This window comes from Trachemys scripta, chromosome 5 (assembly GCF_013100865.1).
Source record: "Trachemys scripta elegans isolate TJP31775 chromosome 5, CAS_Tse_1.0, whole genome shotgun sequence".
NCBI lineage: Eukaryota > Metazoa > Chordata > Testudines > Emydidae > Trachemys > Trachemys scripta.
The window spans coordinates 43,940,216-43,953,697 of record NC_048302.1 but is presented as its reverse complement, the minus strand read 5'-3'; the positions used below and the strand labels follow the sequence as shown (position 1 = coordinate 43,953,697).

The following is a 13,482-nucleotide window of genomic DNA, read 5'->3' as shown; positions in this document are numbered from 1 at the left end:
GCTTAATATTTGAATTTTCCAGACTAGTCAGTCTAGATAATTTGACTATATGAGAACTTGTCATTATCTGATGCTGGATTCTGATTCAGTTGCTGAGGTTTCCAGTGTACGGTTCTGCAAAAGTAAAGATTCTTGATTAAATTTTAATGTAACTGCTTAAGAATCTATTCAGTCCTCAGATGCCATAATGATCGGAGTCATCTAAGGACCAAGACAGATAGTTTGAGGCATCTAATGTCCTGTAACTGGGGGTTTTAGGGAAATGTAAAAAAGAAAGTGTTATTAAAATCAATTACTTCCTCTGAATTACCATTCACAGGAGTTTTGCCATGGTAGGAAAACCATGTATATTAAGATTTGGGTGCTATGTAAGGGGAGGAAGTGGGTAAGTAACGGGAACTGTTATATTGAATAAGACCAATGCTACATCTAGTCCCAAACCGTGCTGTTTGTTGGCCTGATGCTTCAGTGGAAGACAAAATTTAAATACTTAAGTGTTAAAGATGGGCCCAAATCAGAAGTGGAAGTGCACTCAGGGCATATACCTTCCCTTCCCATTTCCAAGTCTGATTCTACCTTATTTCCTAAGCCTTAGAGGCAGTGATAGGGAGCTGCTTAGTCCTCATCAAACTTTGTATAGTGAGACTGCCATTTCTTTACAGATATTTCCTCCTCCCTGATGCAATAACTCCTCTGAAGCTGAGAGTATATTATTGACTCTCCAGAAGCCACATACTTGTCCCCCTGTGTGTGGGGAACAGCTTCTGCATTATACAATATGCATCCATTAGTTCCATTTAAATCCATTTAATTTTTAGATTTACTTTATAATAAAAATAGTAACAACAATTAAAACCACCTCGTAGATAAAAATTAAATGAGCCATTTTTCCAATTGCAATTAGAAACAGTAGGAAGGTGTCTGATACCTGCTTAGAAGGAAGTGATGGGCAGGACCAGCTACGCATGCCGCAATAACAGCTAAAATACACAAAGCCTTCATTTTTTAAAAGATTAAACTAGAACAAAAATTTACCACATTTATACTCTAGCTCCTGCTATCACCGCTAAGTAACTGCTGGATATTTCTGATTTCAGCTATTTAAATGGTGATTAATAACGTTTACCGTCCTTGGCAATGTTTTAATAATTGACTACGATTACAGATTAGCATTCCGTACTGGTATGTTACAAGCAGCAATTCATTTTGATACTTTGAACAATTTCCTTAATCATAGTGGTAATAGCATAAAATATGCAGTCCAACATTATTAATTTAACTCCACTCATAAGTTATAGTGGCACAGCAGCACCACTACAGTTAAGGTTGCATCACGACTTCTGTTTAAAGGTCAACCTTTCTAAGTCCTCTAAAATCAACATTCGTTGTCAGATTTCTTTGACATTTAGTGTCCTTTAGGAGAGTGCAGGGTAGGGTTAGTGAGCCAAATTTGAGGTAATTTGGGCTATGGATTGCAAAGATAAAAGCACTCCTCAAAAATAGCTATTTTTCAAAAAGTTTCTAATATTTTTTTCTGCACAGAGCTAGAGATCCAACTATTGATGTAATTGAGACCATTCTGACCCACATGTATTGAGTTTTACCCAAGGTAGTGCACAGCATCTACTAAATCTTTGGAGGATCCACATCCAAAGCAGTACTTATATTCCAATACAGTAAACAGTTTAAAGGGTTTCCATTCCTGCTATTTTATATGCTTTAAAACTTGATTTTTGTAAGTGCTCTAAAATCCAAATGGTACTTGGATTGCTTTGAAATTTGGTGTGCTGCGTGGGGTGATATTAGTGATCTAAATCTGGGGGTCCTTTGACCAAAGAGTTCTCAAGTTACAGGCCCCTGAAAAACCCAGTTTCCTTTGACTGCTTGTACTGTTAAAGTGAGAGGTATTAATGGTTGGATGAGTCACAGACTTCATTGAGATTTGATGGCTGTGAACTCACCATTCAATTAACACAACTAAGGATAAATTAATAACAACCCCCCACGTAAGACAAACGGAGTTTTGGACTGAGTGGCTGGAGGGTACCACAATTTATAACTGACAGGTGGCGATTTTATTTTGTGGGTAATGAATTCAAAGTATTGGGGGGGGAAACTAGACATGTATATACTTCCTTGGATGGGAGAAGTATTAGGGGGGCAGAGCAGTGGGGGAGTAGGGGGACAGGAGTTTGGGGTTGCAGCAAGGGGATGGGTGTAGGGGAGAGGATAGAGGTTGGGGGCTCAGATGAGGGAACACAGGGGTTAGGGGAGTAGAGGGTGGAACATTGGGAAAAGAGACATAGGGGCAGAGGCACTGGTTAGTTCCAAATTCTCCCTTCCCAGGTGTATGCCCAGACCTGGGGAGCTCTTGCTCCTCTAGGGAGTTCTGAACCCCTCTCCTTGCTCCCCGTCATATGAGCTGGGATCAGGCCCTCTCAGAGTCCAGAGAGGCCTGGGCCACTTCCAGCTTTTGAGGCCCCCAGCCATAATAAAAATAAAAAATGACTCATGAAAACAAAATAAGGCACCAAAAAAAAGAGACATAATTTGAATATTTTTTATTAACAAATGCTTTTCTAGCCGTTTTCTGTGCAAATGTACTAATTATTGAGGAAATGTGCTTTAAATTGAGCTTTAGTGCAATGTCACAGTTGATATTAAGCATGGCAAGCCCATTCAAATGCTCTTGTCCCATAGTTGAATGGCGATGGCTCTTTACCTGCTTCAACATGTTGAAGGTGCATTCACCTGAAGCCACTGAGGCAGGCAAACTGACAAAAATATGCAATGCAATTGTGATATTAAGAAACACGCCAGAGAGTCCAAGTTCGAGTATTTCTTGAAGCAATTCCTTTGGTTTGTGATCCAATTTAAAGTTCGTGGAATATATTCATTTGAGGAAGATGACCTCATCACTGAGATCTTTTGAGATTTCTTTGTTGTACTGTTGCTGAAATTGTTCAGATGCAGAAAGTAGAGCTTCATTACTCAGTCGGTTGAACTGTCAAAGAAACCCCAAAAGGGTACAAATTAATTGCAGTGACTCAAATCAACATGTAAGACCTGACTGAATAGAGTCAATGAGGACAGGGAAGACACTGACCCTATAACGCTGCTCGGCATTGGATTCAGTAGGTAAGTTGCGATTGGTGGAGAACTCAGATGAAATGCCCATATTCTGTGCTACTAATTTGGACTCAGTCAGGATCGCATCCCATTGTTCACGAATCTGTTGAATGTCATTGATAAGACTTTCAATGTTATCCCTCTCAACATCAAGTGTAGCATTGCATGCTTCAATTACCAGATTAATTTGGTGGATCATTGTAAGTAGCTTAATCAACAAAGATGACATAAGTCTATTCAGAAGCACATGTCCAAATTTGAATGCATTCTGAAGTTCAGTTCAAGCCGGTGCAGTGAGATTGAGAGATTCAAGCTCATTTAAAACCTCTCTCACTGAATTCAAATGCTGCGCAACTGGTTGAACACCATCAATCCATGCAGACCACCTAGTTTTGGACATCCCATGCAGTAAAACAGCAAGATATTGCTTCAGAATTTCCCACCTTTGTGGACTGCTACTGAAGAGATTGTACATTTGCTGAACAGTTCCAAAGTAAGTAATTGCCTCTTTGCATGATTCAGCATAGTAAACACCTACAAGGTTTAGTGTGTAGTTTCCACAGCGGGAGAAAATACAGTTTCAATTATGCTCAAGCAGAACTGCTTGTACACCTTTGTACTTCCCAGCCATATTAGATCCATTGTCATAGACTTGACTAATGCACACTTGAAAATCTAACTTAAAACCTGCTAGTATTCAAGCAGAAATTTCTTTTCCAGTTTTTCTCATGAAATTATCAAACAAAATAAACCTTTCTTCAACTAAAAATTTTGAGCTGTCTACAACTTTAACATATCGAATAACCATAGTAGTCTGTTCCTTGTGAGAACAATCTAGAGTAGCATCCACCATGATTAAAAATACTTGCCATTTCGAATTTCATCAAGAATTGTTGTTTGTACGAATGACCCACATAGCTCAATAAACTCATTTTGTATGCGTGTGGAGAGATAATGGACTTGCATGCGCTTTTGACTCTCTTGCAATTCTCGAACATGTTTAAGATGCTGTGATAAAGTGGGTCATATTTGCTGAGGAGCTCAACTATGCCTAGAAATTTTCCATTTGCATGATCACCAATACATTGACTGGAACCAAAGAAAGCCAATCCCTACTCAGAAAGAAAAAGGATGACATTCAGGATGTGCTCATTCCAGTTATTAGTTTCTGTAGAGAGTTCAGTCAAGAGTAAATTCTCAACTGAACTTTCAGCTGATGCTGCCCTACTGGCTGATTTCCATGCAACATAGTTTTCTTTGTGTGACATTGAACTCTCATGTGATGAGATTTGGTCTTTCAACTTCCTCCAACGTCTGTTGATGCCCCATCCTATCCACACTTGAAATATCCTGCTGTAAATAAGTAGCTTATCTACACTTGAAATCTTCTACTGTAAACATGTACACAAATGCTGAAAAGATTTACAACGAAGGAATACTAATTAAGAACACAAAATGTAACAAACAGGTTATTATCTTTATCACTGAATCAAAACTCAATCACACAAGGTATAATATAACTGGCTGAGCTGAAGACAAAGGGATGACTTACATATAGTAAGCACAGACACGGATACAGACAGAGGGATAATGTCCAAACATTTCAAACATTTCCCCTCACAAAACTCACTCTACAAGATTGTCCTCACAAATGTTCACCTTGAATCTGGGCCTATAGACTACGAAAGCCTATGATGATGGCCAAGCTACCAAGCGAGGGCTCAACCAACCAACCAGTCACCTCTTTTAGCTACCATATGAAGATAATAATGAGGAATTCTCACACACAAATAATTCCTTAGTCAACTAGACGTAAAACAATAAAGACACTAAAATGTAACAATTCTCTACCTTTCAACATGCACTTGATCCAGCACCAGCCACTAGTAGTGGTTTGTTTATATAATCAGCTGATCTGAGAGGACACGTTCATCACGGTCTAATCTTGTGCCATCAGAACCGATATATTTTTATTAATATTTATGAACATTTTTAACTTTTTAATATGATAAAATCTATATCAGTTAACAAAAAAAATATATCTTTTACCAAATCACATCTCTTATTTGCTTAAATTTGCACCTCTAAGCTGAGAGTGTGTGTCACATTTTGGTCCGATAGGGATGCGCTAAAAACAAGTTGCAAAACTTATCAAATGCCAAAAAATTAACAAGTGTCTAAATTTGAGGCACCCTTTGAGCTTGAGGCCCAGGCCAAATGGCCCTTCTGGGTCCCCCCTCTGATTGGCCTTGGCTGGGATATGGGGGGGACCTTGCCCTGAGGGGCTGTCTGAACCACTCTCAATGCTCTAATATGTGTGCCACTATCTGGGGGGCCTGTGCCTATCTACACAGGTTGGACCCTGCTCATATGAGTCAGACTCGGGGGGAGCTTGCCCTTTTGTGAGTGTCTGAGTTGCCCTCCCTGTCACCAGTGTAAGCCAGAGATCTTGGGAAGTCCTGTCCCTTTGCGTGAGGAGCTGAGAACAGGCATGCTTCATGCATATTACAGGCTCTAAAGCACTCAAGAAGAGGGTGGGAACACCTGTGATAAATGGACTGGTTCACAAATCTCTGAGCTATTGATTGAGGTTGTATTAATCTCCACTGGGTGTCCTCAGTCAATTGAGAACATCACATTGAGATGAATAGGCCCCTTTCAGAGCCTCTTCTGTCACAGATGAATGGGGAGGTGGGGCTCATCCTGTAATCAGGGTTAGTTTAGCCCCAATCTCTCTAGCAGCACAGGGGACAAGTCACTCTGTTACACAGGAACAGAGAAAGGTGGCATTGACAACCTTCCCCAAACCTTTTGTCCTTTAACAGTGGTAGATGGAATCTATGGATGAGAGTGAATGGATTGTAAAAGGATCATAGTGACCAGGGCGTAGGTGACATTTTGCCTAATGGTCAGGGCAGAAGGGAGGCTTAAGGGTTGAAACAGAGCCAGGCCTAACGGCCAAGGTAGGAGCCAACTTATCAAGTCCAGGAAGCAAGCTGGAGCTGAGTACCAGAAACCAGGAGTCAGGTATTGGAGCCAGAGTATCAGCTGGAGTATGGGCAGCAACCAGAAGCAGGGACGAACAACCAGGAGCAGGAAACCAGGAGTGGAAGCAGGGACAAGGAGCAGGCATGGGGAGGGGAGGGTCCAGACTGAGGGCTAGGAGCAAGAAGGAAGTTAAGAATAGGAAGCAGGACCAGAAACACAGCTGTAGACTTGGAACACTATTGAGTAGCCAGAGTCCCAGGCCTGCTACAGGTGCCTGTTGGAGTCTTCAGCTAATCAGGTGCCAGCTTCATTAGCTGAGGGCAATGAGCCAAGTCTGGGTTCAGCTGAGGGTCCCTGACAAGGAGATGAAAAGCTTATACATTTCAGCAACTGTGATAATCGCAGAGTAAAGGTGTGTTAATGACGCATATTAGGGCATTACTGAAAGAGGGCAGAGTTAAGGTTGCATGGGCAACCTGAATAGTGTATTTCCTGGTTTTCAGAAGTTTGAGTTTTACTCAGCTCAGTGTTCTGCAAGGGGTCAACATACCACCAAGCAACCTTAAGTCTGTTAACAAACATTTTTTGCCACTGAAAACTGCATTAACATAACCATCCAAGCAACCAAAAATAATTGGCTGACTAAGATATGCTGCTCATTAACGAAAGATTGAATAAAATTGTACTGGAAACCTTTGGAGTATTCAGCGTGTTCAGGGAAGCACATAGTTGAATATTGGAGATGATCCTTAATGTATAGGTTTTAGTATATATTAGCGATAGAAACAGATGCCCTGATTTCTGTTCTCCCAGGGATTACAGCACAGTAATACTGGCGTATACGAGACCTTGAAATACTGTAGATGTACTTTTCTATAAATCTCAATCTATTTAATGAAATATACATGTATTTTAAAGAAATCTTACTTGCTATTTGAAAAATAAACTGTGTGTTGTTACTAAAACAAAACACCAAACCAGTAATTTAACATAATTGGTGACATAAAAAAGAACAACATTGTTCTTAATTATTCACGTTAGTTATCAATTCAATCTCACAGGAGAATACAGATCATTAGGAAAGGAAAGGAAACCATACCCAGCTCTGTAATGTAAAATACACAGCACTAATTACCTTATTTTAAACAAAGAATTAGGTTTTACTTTGGTTTTTGAACAAAATTAAGCATGATTAAAACTATCAGACTCTAGAACCGATTCACTAGTATATCCAGTTACTTTGAGCCACAAAAACTCAATTTAACTGGCCCTCTGGGGAGTCTCCCTGGCCAAAAAAGTTATTGGGAGGTATAGAGAGGTCATACAGGCTACTATACCATCCTCTTAGTTGAACTATACACATGTATCAATTTAAGCCTGTGCATAAATCTCAGCAGGCTCATGGCCCCAGTGTAGTAACTGGATCCTTGGGCAGAAGTTAGTGGCCCTTTCCACATCGCTCTGTAGAGGTAGATAGAACCCTCACCCTATCACATGAATTTTTATAACCCTGGCCCACATCTAGTGACTGGGATCATGAAAAAATAAGTCTTTCCTGAAATCTTGTGCAAAGAGCTGGCCTGAGAATTGTGCAGAGGCTTAATAAAATAAGTCTTTGGCAAGCACTCCCTGGTTGGATGGCTCACTTTGAAAGAAAGAGAGGGAGAGAGAGAGAGAGAGAGAGAGAGAGAGAACATGAGTTGGGGATGGAAATGTGTAGGTGCCTCCTCTCTTAGGATCTTGCTGCAGAAGTGGAGAGTGGGTACTTGTGCTAGGGAGTCCAAGCTAGCACTTAGAAAAGTTCGCAAGAGATAATTGTCTGGAAGCTGAGGTTCTGAGGGTTTCTAGATTCCCCAGCAGCTGGAGGGCTTTGTGTACATTCTAATAAGTTTTCAGGACTTACATACCCCAACATTAACTACTTAATTATCACGAGACCCCTTTGAAGTAGGTATTATCCCAGTTTCACAGATGCAGAAACTAAGGCTAAGAACAAAATTATCAAACCTGATTGTATAAAGTTGGAGGGTGTTCTTGTTTACAGTTTCAGCCAAGAATGTCTGAACAGGCTTGGAGATTAAATTACCTTCTCATCCCAAAAGGTCATCCCTCCAGAGCACAGACACATTGACCAAATCCTTGAATTGCCAGTTATTCTGTGGCTATTTCAGTCTCTAGGGTTGTTAAACCAGAACGTTTCCTGAGTACGTGCGGGCGCGCACACACAAACTTTTCTGAAATTTGGGAAGAAAAATGTTTTAAGAAAAGGTGCAGCTGTGGGACCCTCTGCTGAAGACAGACACACACTTAGGCGATATTTTAAAGAGGCTGATAGCTCATTTAGAAGCAGCAGAACTTCAAAAAAAAAAAAAAAAGTAGTAAAGAAAGAAAAATACAGAACTTTGCAGTTGCCAACAGCTAAGAATGATTGTGTATGAATGAGACAAAGTGGTAATATCTTTTATTGGACCAATTTCTGTTGGTGAGGGACACAAGCCTTTGAGCTTCACAGAGCTCCTCCTCAGACTGAATGAAGCTTTGAACAGATTACAGAGAAGGATTATTTACAAAAAGTCTCCTCCCAGATTTACATTAGACAGATTTTAGGCTTTATGAATCAATCTTTTGACTGACTGAAGAGAATGGGATTGTGATGTCCTGCAACTACAACAGCATGAAACCTTTTGTGAGGACTAGAAATCTGAGTCTTTTTCTCATTCCAGTCATATCTTGTTACATTTCATAAGGAAATGGTGAAGAGAGACTGGCTGGAGGTATTAGCAAATAGAAATTTGGATTGATATTTCCCACTCATATACTATCATAGGGTTACATTCTGCAGCTACTCCATACATCAGAGGCCCACAAGAGAGAAAAGAGAAAAATGTATAATTGGGCACTTTCACAGCCATGCATTTTTGATAGCTGTATTACTCACAAGTTATGAGATCCCAAATGACTTATGCAGGTCAAATTAAACAAGTGTTGTTAAAACCTTTATTAGCCTTCTCCCTCCCCATATATACACTCCATGTGCCACGTTACAGAAGAACTAGATTAAAATGCTCTTGAATATTCCTAAACACTTATTGAGACTTTCTCCAGGCTCCTTTAGTTACCCAGTCATATGCCCATTGGAGGCAGAGTTTTGGCGTGGCTTTCAATGGCAGCAGGCCTATACCTTGATTTACTAGGAGTCCTAGGATACAGAGGGAGATGAAAGTTATGGCTTAAAAAACAACCCTTTAAATATTACCTAAAGTACTTTTTCCTTATAAAAAATGTCAGATTATAAAATCAGTTATTTTGAGTCCCTGCAGGGCTAGCATCAAGTGCTATCCATCCTACTGAGAATATCCTTTCCAGAAGAATAAAACTCCTATAACTCAGTCTCCTGTGCCATGAAATATCAGACATCTGTAACTGATGTAGGACTGACTATTGCCCATTGGAAATATTGATCAGGCAGGCTGATTTTTAAGACAGTAACAATTTAAAAATGCTCACAAGTTTAAAACGTTAAAATAAATCCACAAGAGATGGATTAGTAGAGTGCAGGAAAAGTTGTCAAAGGTATATGATGAAGTCTGTATCACCTACCTCTGCAATTTATCATGCAAATAGTCTCCATACAGTATACATGGAGTATATGATCTATATAATAATCTGTATTTTAAGAAACAGCTAATGAAATAACTTATTGCAACAAAAGCATAATTTTATTTAGGGTGAAAATAGCTCATCTACTTCTCTCAGAAATAGTCAATGAGAGTCCCACAGATGCATCCAAGGACAGAATTTGAAGTGTGATGGGGAAAATGGGCTGAAAACCACCTGAGTAAATATCACTAGACTTATTGTTCCTTTACATATAGGATAATCAGCTGAGTATGAGAAAAGAAAATCTGTTTGATACAAGCAGTAAACAGGGCATTCTGTTTACACTCAGAATGCTTGACTTTAAATGGCACAATTAAATGTTTCACAAACATCAAACAGTGCATATATGAAATACTGAAAGGTTAAAGAGAACTATTCTTTTTGCCCATGACTATATTTCATTAAATAAGACAGCTTTGAGGGACATCAGAACTCTTGTATTTTTTTTAAACCAGTATTTATTGGATTGAACAATATTCCCAGACTATAGGGTAATTTTCAGGAGGATGTGTATGTACTACAGGCATAAAAAGAAGTCTAGAAACTATACATACAATACTTACTATTTTCAACAAATGGCACTTTATAGCAAGAAATCTATAAGTCTAATTAAGACAGCAGAAAGAATTGGTGACACTAAGAATGCAGTGGTATATTTGCATAAGACTGGGGTTTGGAAAAGGCAACGTGCCCTTACCGGTTAGAGAGCACACAATTGAATTGAGAACAGGTACTCCAGCACAGCAACTCATTACAGTCTATAATCTTGATTACAGTCTAATAGGGAACAAATATTTAATAGTGGGCTCTTCTATGTAGCAGAGAAAAGTATGAAATGATCCAATGGCTGAAAGTTGAATCTAGACAAATTGAAACTGGAAATAAGGCATAACTTTTTAACTAATTAACCACTGGAACAATGTTGTGGTAGATTCTCTCCATCACTGACATTTTTGAAATTAACATTGGATGCTTTCCTAAAGGATATGCTCGAGGAATTATTTTGGGGAAGAAGTTCTATGGCCTGTGTTATACAAGAGGTCAGACTAGATGATCACAATGGTCCTTTCTGGCTTTGGAAGATATAAATCTACTAATGGAGAGGGAGCCTAAAATAATCAGAAAATCCTGACGTTCCAGTATTGCTCTATTGTGTACACATCAAAATACTGAGGAATAAAACTAACCTTATATCACTTTGAAAACATTTTCTTCATATGGTTAGGAAGAAATGACAAGTATTTCCCCCCTCATAAAGCAGAGTTAGCCACTAAAAAAATATTAAGAGGAATGCATATGAGAGTCAAATCATGCCTTCTGCAGCATGCGATAGGGATACTCATATCCCTGTAGCATTCTTGCAAAAGCAGCAAGTACCTCCTAGGAGGCACTGAGGGCCATATTATTAAAGATCCCTCAGGTGCCTAAAAATGCAGATAGGAGCCTAAATACCTTTAAAAATCTGGCCCTCAGATACTAAGGTGACAGAGGCTGGGTAGAACCTTGACAGTGAGACAGAACAGCCAGAATGAGGCCTTTTATGCAAGGGGAAGCTTGACTGAAATAACACGAGAGGATAGATTTAGGAATGGGTGCATGGCCATTCTCCTTCCCCTGCATACACAATGGGCTGCAGCTGGAGGACTATGCTGAACAGTGTGGTCCTTCCCACATGCATCTCAAAGAAATATGCATGCTCCTACTCTCCACAAGGCTGTAAACCCCTAGGGTATGTCTACACTACGAGAGTAGTTAGATTTTACTTAAATCAAATTTGTGGAACCGATATTACAAAGTCGAACGTGTGTATCCACACTAAGGACAGTAATTCAACTTTGAGTCCACACTAACGGGGCAAGCGTCGACACTGGAAGCGGTGCACTGTGGGCAGCTATCCCACAGTTCCCGCAGTCCCCGCTGCCCATTGGAATTCTGGGTCGAGCCCCCAATGCCTGCTGGGGCAAAAAATGTGTCGAGGGTGGTTTTGAGTAACTGTCGTCATCCAATCGTCACTCCTGCCCTTCCTCCCTGAAAGCGCCGGCGGGAAATCAGTTCACGCACTTTTCTGGTGAGTGACAGCGCGGACGCCACAGCACTGTGAGCATGGAGCCCGCTGCGACCATCGCTGCAGTTATGGTCGTTGTCAACACCTCGCACCTTATCATCCACCTTTTCCAGAGGTGGATGCTGAGAAATCGGGCGAGGAGGCTATGGCAGCGCGGTGAGGACAAAAGTCTGAGAGGGGCACAGACCTCTCACAAAGCACTGGACCCCGTGCTGTGAACATCATGGTGGCAATGGGTCATGTTGATGCTGTGGAATGGCGATTCTGGGCCCGGGAAACAAGCATGGACTGGTGGGACTGCATAGTGCTGCAGGTCTGGGATGAATCACAGTGGCTGCGAAACTTTCGGATGTGGAAGGGAATTTTCCTGGAACTTTGTGAGTTGCTGTCCCCTGCCCTGAAGCACAAGGACACCTGGATGCAAGCAGCCCTGACTGTCCAGAAGCGAGTGGCCATAGCCCTCTGGAAGCTTGCAACGCCAGACAGCTACCGGTTAGTCGCGAACCACTTTGGCGTGGGCTAATCTACCGTGGGGGTTGCTGTGATGCAAGTAGCCAACGCAATTGTTGAGCTACTGCTGTCAAAGGTAGTGACCCTTGGAAACGTGCAGGTCACCATAGATGGCTTCGCCGTGATGGGATTCCCAAACTGCGGTGGGGCTATAGATGGAACTCACATCCCTATCCTGGGACCGGACCACCAGGCCAGCCAGTACATTAATCGAAAGGGCTACTTTTCAATGGTGCTGCAAGCACTGGTGGACCATAGGGGACGTTTTACAAACATCAATGTCGGATGGCCGGGCAACGTTCATGGCGCTCGTGTTTTCAGGAACTCTGGTCTGTTTAGACGGCTGCAGGAAGGTATTTACTTCCCGGACCACAAAATAACTGTTGGGGATGTGGAGATGCCTATAGTGATCCTCGGGGACCCAGCCTAACCGCTAATGCCCTGGCTCATGAAGCCCTATACAGGCGCCCTGGACACTGAAAAAGAACTCAACTACCGACTGAGCAAGTGCAGAATGGTGGTGGAGTGTGCTTTTGGATGTCTCAAGGGGAGATGGAGAAGCTTACCGACTCGCTCTGATCTCAGCGAAACCAATATCCCCGTTGTTATTGCAGCTTGCTGTGTGCTCCACAATCTCTGAGAGCAAGGGGGAGACCTTTATGGCGGGGTGGGAGGTTGAGGCAAATAGCCTGGCTTCTGATTATGCCCAGCCAGACAGCCGTGTGATTAGAAGAGCCCAGCGGGACACGCTGTGCATCCGGGAGGCTTTGAAAGCTAGGTTCCTCAGTGAGCAGGGTAACCTGTGACTATTGAGTTTGTTTAAAGAGAAGCTGAACCTGCCTCCATTTCTTTACCCAGTTAATGTTGACTATCCTTTCCAGTTACATACTCCGTTCACCCCATTCCCCCCCTTCCAACACACGTTTAAAAATAAAATAAATGGAACTTTGTTAATGAACACCGTTTTCTTTATTACTTTTTGGGACTCTGTGTGTGGGGGCTATGTGACTTTGTGGCGGGGGAGCACGGTTACAGATCCCCTGCTGCATGGCTCTGTGATCCAGGCTAAGGACCGCTGCATAAGATCTCTAACCGCCCCCCCCCCCCCCCCCCCCCCCCCCCCCCCCCCC

At 41.6% G+C, this 13,482-nt stretch overlaps 1 protein-coding gene across 11 annotated transcripts in view; it reads right to left on the bottom strand.

The window, feature by feature from the left end:
- The window catches only part of C5H4orf33 (chromosome 5 C4orf33 homolog), a 97,240-nt gene that overhangs the window by 61,276 nt on the left and 22,482 nt on the right, over nucleotides 1-13,482 (bottom strand). The window lies entirely within an intron of this gene.